This window comes from Pinus tabuliformis, chromosome 2_2, assembly GCF_031772625.1.
Source record: "Pinus tabuliformis cultivar Carrire ecotype Pingquan chromosome 2_2, CPIR1, whole genome shotgun sequence".
NCBI classification, from domain to species: Eukaryota; Viridiplantae; Streptophyta; class Pinopsida; order Pinales; family Pinaceae; genus Pinus; species Pinus tabuliformis.
Window position 1 is genome coordinate 115,251,604 of NC_142300.1, and position 10,924 is coordinate 115,262,527.

Here is a 10,924-nt window from a genome sequence, read left to right on the forward strand (position 1 = left end):
TCGTGGGCACTCTAATAGATTCGTGATATAGTTTTGTGACTGTGGCTGCCTAAAAGAGTTAATAATATCATACAGAAGAATTCATGAACCTGGACTCTAAAGAAGCTTGCTAGTTCAGTAGCAGCACGATGAACCTCATCCTGAAAATGAGGAGCAGGGCTAGATGATTGATTGAGATATGTTTCGCTAAAGAATCTGATGAAGATTGAAGGAAATACCTTGATAAAGACACAATATACTAGGTTCTGCTTGATCCTGCTATATGAAGGATTCACTTTAAGAAGGATATGATGAATCCATTAGGTTGTTTCCTTGGTACTTAGTTTGAGGAGATGATGTACTCCACAAGGATAGATGGTAGTAGGTTTCATATGTTTTGATAATCATGTTCAAGAGGGAGACAAGTTCGAGCTTGATGATGGTTAGTTCGTGAAAAGGGCCATCATGAAGAGGTAACTTTAATTTGATGTTATTTTTTATTTTTGAACTCACCGGGTTGAGTTGAATTAGGGCTACCGAAAGAGGGTTGTAGAAAGTCACTTACAACTAGTACTAATGTGATTGGATGGAATACCTTGAAATAAACATGATTTGAATGAGTTAGTTGTATGAAGGATAAACATATGTGAACTACAAGATCACTTTTTGAGGAAGAAAAAGGATGAAAATATTATTAGTTCAACACTATGGAGATCTGATCCAACAAAGTCTGTGGAAGGAAGAAAAAATTATGTAGAGGCCAACGAAGGAGGAAAATTTGTGTTTGAGCAACTCACACATGCAAATTTGCTAGAGGAACTAGGGTTTCCTCAATCATCATTTTGCTGAGAATTGGTGTGGGGTTAAGGCTAACTCATCACTTGGAAGTTTTGGTCTTGGGTCAAGTTCATGGTCTTGGAAGTCTTCATTCAACAAATTCTATAAGAAGAGATTTTGTAGGTTTTCCTCTCTAGGATTGGTTTTGGCCCTAGCTAGCATATTACATTTGGTGTTCTTGTGCATTGTGATCTTCTTATTGGAATTTGCCTTGATGATGGATAAAAATAAATAATGATATATATCACAAGAAAATGTTAAGGATAAAAAAGAAATCAAGTTAAATAATAACCCTTACTATTTTCCCTAGATTTCTTAGCAGGTGAAAGTAGTCAATATCTTGAGACATATACACCACAAATCCAAACAAGAAGGATGTCTATAGTTAGAAATTTTTTCATGACATTAATGAAAGTTACAATACTCCTTGAAGGTCTTTTTTTCGATCACGAGCATACATTATGGCACTCTCCATGATAATAAAGGATAAAGGTACAAATTCATGAGGTATGTATAAGTGTTTTATTAAAGGTATGACATGAGATGTTGAGTTGGTTATTTGATTCTAGGATTTATAGTTGTCTATATAGGTTTGTAAATAATACATGTGAAACCATAACTATATAACCTTGAAACCCTAAGCCTTGTCCTCTAGGGTTTGTGAGCTAACTAGGGTATATGTCAAGTGTGATCAGATGTGAATAATAAGTTGTATATGACATTAAGTACCTAGTCCTAGATTTGGCATTTGTTAACCCTAGGATTTCATCCTCCATTGTTGCTTAGAAACCCTAGATTGACAAAATTAACATCATGCTTTTAGTATCACATATTTTGTACTTTTCAATAAGCATTGCAGGCATAAAGGTTAAAATTCAGAGGGAACACGTCGATAAAGGAAAATCTACAAGGTTTGTAAAAGGAGCAACTCTAGGCATGTCTAAAACTCTAAGATTTAGAGTAGAACTCTTTCATTAAAATTATTTTAAATTTTCCTTGTATTGCTATCTTATGTTTACGGTTTTGAATGATAAATATTCTTGCTGGGAAGATGAATCACTAGATTGAATATACCTTTGTGATTTGTTCATTTTTATTGAAACCCTAACCTTTAGGGTTCACTATAAAACCATAAATTTTGATGCTTAGGGTATGTTGTCATGCAATAGGCCAAGACTAACAACGATAAGTCTTAGTGAAGGCTAAGAGGAGAGAATGGAGTCCAGAGGATTGGGTAAGCATCTGAGACCGATACTCCTTGAGGATTATAAATTCAAGATACATAGTAGTCTCGTGACCAACATTCTTTGAGGATATTATAGGGTATCCAAGACAAGAGTGGTTGAAGAGGACCGTTGTTCTGTGAGGATTGGTAATCCAACATAAGAATAGTCCTAAAGGGACATACTTGAGGAACATCCAAGTGGGGTATGTAACTTGAGAGGTAGTGTAAAAAGAGATTTATTTTGTGTAAAAAGTGTCTTAGAGTCCACCAACTGATTAGGTTGGATAACCCTTCAAGTGATCATGGTGTGTTGGTCTTTGGGTCTATGGTCTTGGAAGTCTCATTTGAAGTTGATAAGAAGAGAAGTTGGGTCTATGGTCTTGGAATATTTTCAATGTAGAAATAAAAAATTGCTTGAAATCAAATGCAACACAAAACTAAATCATGCACTCAGTAGTCAAGCGCTTGGTGGGATCAAGTTGAGTAGTACTTTGATGCTTTTATTTTGCGTATATGACTCCAACCCCAGATAATCTTTCAAATCTAGATATGTGAATGAAAGTACCTACAAAACAAAGGAAGGAGGAGAAGTTAGATGAGATAAAAAATTAATAAAGTAGAAGAAAATCATACAAGTGCCTTGTGCCCAATTAATAGAGTAAGAGTCTCTCCTACTACCCTATAAGAAAGATGAAAGTTTGTGATATTTCACTCAAATACAAACGCAATGAAAAAAGAAAGACAAATAATACATGATTTATTTTAATGGAAAAGTTTCTTATTTCATATAAACCTTTATTTTACTCCCACTCAGCCAAGACATACAACACAAATATCAAACAAATTTTGTTGTCTCACCTAATCCGTTACCATTTTGGTCCATTTGCTTCAAATAGTTGTTCCACTTCAACACTTGAATTGATACTAGTTGTCCTACACATATTCATTGGGGGAATTTTGAGGTCTAAAATGGGCCTCCTAAGGAAATTATAAAATAAAAGTGGAAATAATAAAATAATATTAGATTATCTCGATTGGGATGCAGGTCGAAAGCTGGGTCAGCTTGGGTGTAGTCATGAATGGTACCTGGGCACCTAATACCACCGTCCCCCACATGCTCAAGGAAGGGGGTGCGGTGACCCTTGGCATGAATGCATACTGAGGAGGTGGGCAAGGTGGCGGGATTGGAGGCAAGGCAGGGTATAACGGTAGGCAAGGAAATTTGACATGCAACCTTAGAGAGATAGCTCACGAAGAAGGGTGGTATCACAGGGCTGTGGGAGGACATCAGAATACAAATAACCAAGGCCGACGATGAATGCTTGCGGACTTCGGGTATGTAATTTGGCTTCGCTTCAAAATTGTAATTATGTTCTTGTTGGGGTTTAGCCAGGGTGCAAGGGGTTCTGTCTGGGGCATAGAAAATTGCTGGTGGCAATGGGGAAGGAAAATGCTTGCCATTGCCTGGTTCTACATCAATACCTTTTGCCAAATGGGTGAAACCCATGACTGCTGGGGGAGGAAATTGCTTGTTGTTAGGTTTGGAAGCTCTGCGCTCATTAAATAAGGTTAATGGGAATCTTGAATGTTGCAAGGAAATGCAAGAGGGGAATTTGATAATAGAAGGGGGCAAGGGGAATCAGTTGGTAGGAGGATTGGGGCGTAGTCATTCCCGTGGCTCACAAATCAAGCGCTGGGCTACCTAGAACCCATACTGGAGTGATGACAAGGCCAAAAACTTTGGGTGGAAACCCATTTGGGGGGATCCAAGAGGCAAAAGCACTAAGCTTGAGGCAGAAGGGGAAAGGTACCTGAACTACAACAGGCATATAGCAAGAAACCAGGGGGTTTGCGAGCTTAGCTTAGGCATGGGTTTGTTGACTTGTATACAAACAAGAGGCATGGAGAGGGGGAAAGGGCGCTTCAAGGGGCATGGGTCATGGAATTCCCCATTGGGGGCTACAGGCTCCGATCCACCCCAACATGAATATGGGGGGAATTTGCAGAGAGGAGAAGCGAGGAAAGATGTATCCCGCTGCAAGCAACAAAGAATGGGTGAGGTGGTGCATAAATGCAATTTTGTGTTTTAATCTACCTTATTGTGGATGTTATCAGTGTTCTGGAAAGTAGGATATGGATCATGCTACACGAGGTCATGCGCATGGTAAGAGAGGCCCGGCTCCAAGGAAGGATAAGGGGCTGAGCGCATCAAAGCCATGCAAGGGAAAAAAATCATTAGAACATCTCAAAATTGAGGTAGCGGAGGCTTACCGAGGGGGGACAAATGTTGGCATCCAGAAATTGCTGGAAGAATGGGAAGAGGAAGTAAAACAAGGTAGAGAGACAGAGGAAGAGATGGAAAACTAGAGGACCTTAGTCCCAGATCCGGGCAACACCCGTGGAAGAATTACACAGTTCAAGAAAACTATGTACTTGTACTGGCTAATGAAGAGTTTACTAGGCAAGGCAATGGAGTAGATCTCAGTGGGAATGGCGGTGAAACTACAAGGAATGCTGAAATACAAGAAGGATATGGAGAAAATCCTCTTTCAGTTGCATAAACAGGATATTAGGCTGGACATAATTGACCACTATATCCCTTGCATACTGGAGCTGAATGATATGCGAGGAGCATCTGCCAAGGATCCAACACCTGTTGCATCTGCCTCAGAGGAATAAAAGGATTATACTTTTACCCATTCATAATTTTGTCTTATGCGGATAGATTTTAATTTCTATGTTACAATTATAAGTTTATATAGTTATGTAGTGTATGGACATGAAATAGAGACATATCTAGCTTGACTGGAAAGATTAAGAGAATATTTTTTTTGGATGGTTTACAATGAGGACCAGTGGCCAATAGACTTGGTTTCCCTACAGGGCATGTTTAGGCTACCTGATTAATTTGTGTGGTGTAAACTTGCTTAATTTTAATAGAAAATGGAATGGTCCTGCCAAGCTTAACAAAAAAAATAAAATAATACTAGATTACATCATCAAATTTTAGAGGGAAAAAATAAAAAACTATTTTTTCAACTTGTATTTTCAACTTATCTCCCTATGGGTTTACTCAAATTTCGAGTGGAAACACTCGTTGGATGCAGAATTTGATTCCTCATCCAAGGAGGACCCATGTTTCATAATTTTGATGGACCTTGCTACATGAAAAATGAGAAAAACATGAAAAACATGATTGCAATTATGTTTTTTCATGTATTTCTCATTTTTCGTGTATCAAGGTCCATCAAAAGTACGCAATATGGGTATTCCTTGGATGAGGAATTAAATTTTGCATCCAAAAAGTACTCCTGCTCGAAATTTGAGTAAAACCTTAGGGAGATAAGTTGAAAATACGAGTTGAAAAAGTAGTTTTATTATTTTATTATTATTTATTAATTTTACTTTTTAACTCCAAAAATGGTGAATCACCCCCCATGGTTGACATCATCATCTTGAATCCTATTGGTTCTTATAAAGTTTATTTTGGTTGTAAATTTTCTTAGGAGGCCCATTTTAGACCTCAAAATTCCCCTAATGCACGAGACCAATGGAGCAAACTTAGATTAAATTTAACCAAATATTAAATTTAATTGCATGAATAAATAATAATTAAAAGGACTTGAGTGGATGAATACTTGAATCAGATCCTCTTGGTTTCGAGAATAAATTGTTGGAGTAGTTTAATCTTGGAGCAAAACTCCCTTCACTTGATGAAGCAACAACAAAGTCAACATTGACTTTGTTGTTTCTCTATTGGATCTAGGGTGTTTTTCTCCAAGATTATCCAAATCCTAATTTATTATCTAGTGAACAGGACAAACCACATGAAGGTGGAAGCTCTCCTGATAAAACAGAAGACGGAAGCCATACAACAACAACAAAGTTGCAGAGTATTCAGACAACTACAAACTAAAGTTTGGGACCCTGGAGGTTTTCTATCAACATATGAAGACACATGATCAAGAGATCATGAATGTTTTCTACTTTGGGAGTCTGATGCAGGAGCATTTAGCTTAAGAAAATCATTGTATTTTAGTATACATAGGGGGTTTTGTGTTTCCAAGGAAGTTGGTTTCCTAAGTGTTGAATTAATGTAATTATTAAGGTTTTGGAGGGATTTTAGTGAGAGAAGTTAGAATAAGGATTTAATTAAGTATAGTGAGGCATTTTTTTAAATGTTCTCGAATGTTGGAGAACATGAAAGGTTTAGGATAGTTGAAAGAATTGAGAATCAATTGTAAATCTTAGATTAGGAGTTGGTTTCATGATTTGTGGATTAAAGAGGATCCTTGGGGATAAAGATGATATTTTATGATTTTGTTGAGAAGTTTATGGATCTAAACCAAGAATTGGTTATAGAATCCTTTTGTATAAATGTAAGCCTAAAAGGCATAGCCAGGGGTTAGCTAGTTAGTCAAGTTAGATAGTTAGATGGTTAGTCAGTCTGGTCAAGTGTTAGATAGGTTTGATTTTAAGCCTACGGGTAGGTAGGAAAACAGAGACCACTCATTAGAAAATTAGGCTAGAGAGACAGAGAGTCTCATTATGTAATCATTTGTTTATATATACATATACAGAGATTCAATTCCTGAATTGTGTGAGTGTGGATTGAGTAATCGAAGGATAAATTGTGTGTGAACTAGAGTTTTTGCATAATGTATGTATGCAGGTGGAGTTCGAGTAGAACACAGAGAAGAAGTGAGGATTAAGGATCATGTCGGATCGTTGAATCTGGTTGAAGAATCAAAGTGAAGTTCGGGAGTGACAGTGATTAAAGAGTACGCAGAGTTAAGCTCAGGAGAGAGTTGTGTGGCTGAACAATGAAAGACCAGAACTCTGAAGTAAATACGAAACCACAAAGAACTTTGAGAAACCACGTAAATGTCAAAGAAATGAAGTGACAATGAACGGGAACCGTTGGATCCTCAAGATCAACGGATATTAATGTCAGAAGAAATGGCAGAGGAATAGATCTGGATCGTCAGATCAACGGTGACAGCAACTGCGGGGGATAGGAGTGTTCGGATGTCTTGATCATGGATGAACTTCCGCATTCTATCCTAGTTGTCGATCTCATTTTCAAACGCTTACGTCACAGTCAACTACGGGGGCTAAGCTGTTTGGTAATTCGTGTGCTAGTTGGAGACCTGCAGGTCATAGATTTGATGACCTTGTATATCCAACGAATATCGGTTCATAAAGTGATCGGACGTTAATCTTAGAACGGACCCGAACACTTATAGATTAAGAATTTATAATCCTTATTGTCTCCTTGAGGCCAGGTAAACTTGTGCAAGATTTCCGTGTGATATCAATACTGACCATTGGATCAAGTGTGCCTTGATCAAATGGTGGAGGATCACTGATTAGGTTGGTTGATCGGGTGTATCATCAACTGTCGGATTGAAGGGTGAAGATCAACAGTGGAGACTGAAGCCGATAGGACTTGGGCTTGAGTGGACCTGAGAAGTTTATCGATGTGAGTTAAAGTTATTTGAGTTCCAGATAATGAGTGGAGATCACACGACAACTGTTGATCTAATGGAACGAAATCGATGGTGGAGATTGAACTGATAAAGGCGGGCCTCGGAAAATGTGTCAAGGCCATGGAAATAAAGCGAATTAAGGGAAATTAAGCGAAATAAGGGAAATTAACCATGGTATGTAAAGTGTTGAGAAAATCTGAGACCAGAGTAAGAGGGTATGGTTAATATGCAGGGGTTTAAGAATTAACCAAAGTTTATGAGGGTTGAATAAGATTCTGCTGGAGAAGTTAATTAAGGTTTAGACTATTGAATAGTCTTTGAAACATTTCCACATGAGATTTTATTAAGGGACCTTAAACCTTAATTTATGAAGGTTTGACTAGGCAGGGTAATTGAAATTCCTAGGATAATTGAGATTATGCATTTTATATGCATACTGTGGGCATTGTCGGCTTAGGCTAGCATCAAATACAAAGAGTTTTTCTTTTTTCTTTTTTCCCAATGCATTTTTATAATGAGATTTTCAAAATTTCGACAATGTTAAAAAAATAGTTTAAAATATCATAATTGTCACTAAAAAGCAATAATTTTAAACATTTGACAAGAAAATACACATTTTGAATATAGGTATAACTAGCAATTGCCCCAAAAGGTGCAAAGAGAGGCCGATAGAAATGTTAAATTGAAAAAATTGTATTTTGGTTCAAAATAATAAATATTATAATAATTCAATCATTCAAACTAAACATAGTCAATAAATTGCCCAAAATAAACTAAATCTTTAATCAAAATTATACCAATTATTATCTTCGTTTCTCTCAATTATTTATATAATAAAATCCAATCAATCTGTCAAAATAAATCAAATCAATAAATTTCCCAAATTAAATCCCAACTAATCAAGATTACTTGGGAATATATATGTATAACCCAAAAAATATATATATTTATATGTTACAAAAAAAATAAGCAAAAAAATTCTAATTGATTTAGATAAATCTGAAACCACTAAAATTGAAAATTACTATTTATGATTAAGCCGTGGAAATTTTAACATAATAGGAACACATTTTTTTCACTTACTTACCCTTTGGAAATTAAAAAATTCACAACCACATTTTTAAATACAAACATGGATCTAGGCTACCTTGTTTTGTTGTGGACCAAACTATGTAAAAGATTCTGCTCGGCATTTTGAATATCTTCATTGCAATAAAATATGAAAAACAATGTCAGTCAACAAAATGTTTACCTCCGAGGGATGAATCCACATTGACAATTCCTTTTTCCTTGCCCTATGCACTCACTGTATATGAAGGTGTAATTACACCATTTTCTCCATCTTTAACATCTCCACTTTACAGCAATTTCTGCTCCAGTAAAACGCTTGATGCTAGCCATATTCAACAGTGACATTGGCAGGCCCGGTTTCTCTGGCTTTCTGTGCAACGAGGGATCTATGCTGCCGCCTCAGCATGGATGAAGAGGATCTAATTTAAAAAAAAAAGAAACCACCTCTCAGCATGGATGAAGAGGGTCTAATTCAGAGGAATTAATTTAAAAAGCCAAGAAACATCGATTGAGAGGATCTAATTTATTGTAAATCAAGAAACCACCTCAGCATGGATGACCTTCAAGCATGAACACCACCTCTGTCATGGATGGCCTTTCTAGAGGATCAGGGACTGTGCACAGAAGAGCCACTTTCACTGCCAACAGAAACTCCTCCCACTCTGAAGATTCTGGATCTAGTTCCAGAAGGCTTGGATCAAACAACTTTGAAATCTGCCCTGTTTGAAGCTGTCTCTTCACCCATTTCACTATATCTTCGTCCTGGGTGAACATGATCGACCTCCTACCAGTAAGAAGTTCCAACAATACACTTCCGAAGCTGTAGACATCGAATTCTTTTGTCATCTGCCCTGTTAAATTTATTTCAGGAGAAACATACCCCAGAGAGCTAGCAGGGGTGGGTGCAGATGAAGAGGGATCTGCTGGAATGGCTGCCAGTCTATCCAGGCCAAAATCTGAGAGATGGGCTTTAAAATCTGCGTCGAATTGCACATTGTTTGGCTTCACATCGCCATGGATAATGGTCAGGTGCGCGTTGGTGTGAAGAAATGCCAGGCCTCGAGCTATTCCCAGAGCAATGAGATGCCTCATGGGCCAATTGAGAACATGGCCATCTTGATGAGAGGCTTCTTGCAAAAGAGTTGCCAGGTTTCCATTGGGCATGTAATTGTATACTAGTAGCCTCACGTCCTGGTTCACATAATATCCTCTCAGGATTGTTAGATTCTTGTGCTTCTCTTTTCCCAAAGCCTCTGCTTCTCGTCTGAAGACACTCTCCTCGATTGGTCCATCTGCTAATCTCCTGATTGATAGCACTGTTCCATCCTGCAAACATGCCTTGAACACGATTCCATACCTCGTTCTGCTCAGTACATGTTCTTCATCAAAATGCCCTGTGGCTTCCAGAGCATTGGCGTAAGAGATTGGGTTGTAGAACATTATCAGTTTCTTCTCTTGTTCACCACTGGTTTCTCTCAGTCGCCGTCTCTTGCGCTCCATTTTCACAAGACAAATCACCAGGCAGGCTGTGGCGCTGACAAGAAACAGTGCCCCACATGCCACAACTATGTCGATTAATAGTATAGCCTGCTTTCCATGCCGATGATGGCGATGCTCATAATGACGATGTTGGCAAGTGGTGTTGAGAGGCATGCCACAGAGCAAAGGATTGAAAGCAAATGAAGACGCATTGAAGCGTGCTGCGAGGGTTGCAGGAATTTCACCTCTCAGATGATTGCGAGAGAGATTCAAGAGTCAGAGAGAATGGATTTTGCTCAGAGCTGCTGGAATTTTTCCAGAGAGATTGTTTGTAGACAGGTCCAGTTCCTCCAAATTTGTTGCTAAATCTCCTAGCTCACTCAGAATGCTGCCACTGAGAGAATTTCTCTCCAGAAAAAGCTTTCTCAGATTCTTAAGTCGTCCCACTGATTTGGGGATTGTGCCTGTAAGATTGTTCCCATCTAGAGCCACAGATTCCAAGCTTGGGCAATTATAAAGAGCACTTGGAATGTTTCTGGAAAGGTGATTGGACGAAGAGGGTCCAATTCAGAGGAATTAATTTAAAAAGCCAAGAAACATGGAGGAGTTAATTCATAGGAATGCTTGACAGATGTCAATTAGAGAATGAAAGTGTAGACGACGGAAGTGATTCAATAGGAAGGCCTATCAGCCTAATTATCAAAATGCACATTTTGAAATTTTTTGCTTAAAAAATGACATGTCAAATAAATAATTTTTATGGGAAGATTTGAACAAAAAAAATTAAAAAAGTTGAAAACATGATCCTTTTTTTTTTTATGATCTTTTTTTATTTAATTTTATT

At 37.7% G+C, this 10,924-nt stretch overlaps 1 pseudogene; it reads right to left on the minus strand.

The window, feature by feature from the left end:
* Nucleotides 1-9,147: 9,147 nt before the first annotated feature.
* Nucleotides 9,148-10,254, minus strand: LOC149191630 (putative LRR receptor-like serine/threonine-protein kinase At4g36180 pseudogene; annotated as a pseudogene).
* Nucleotides 10,255-10,924: the final 670 nt, after the last annotated feature.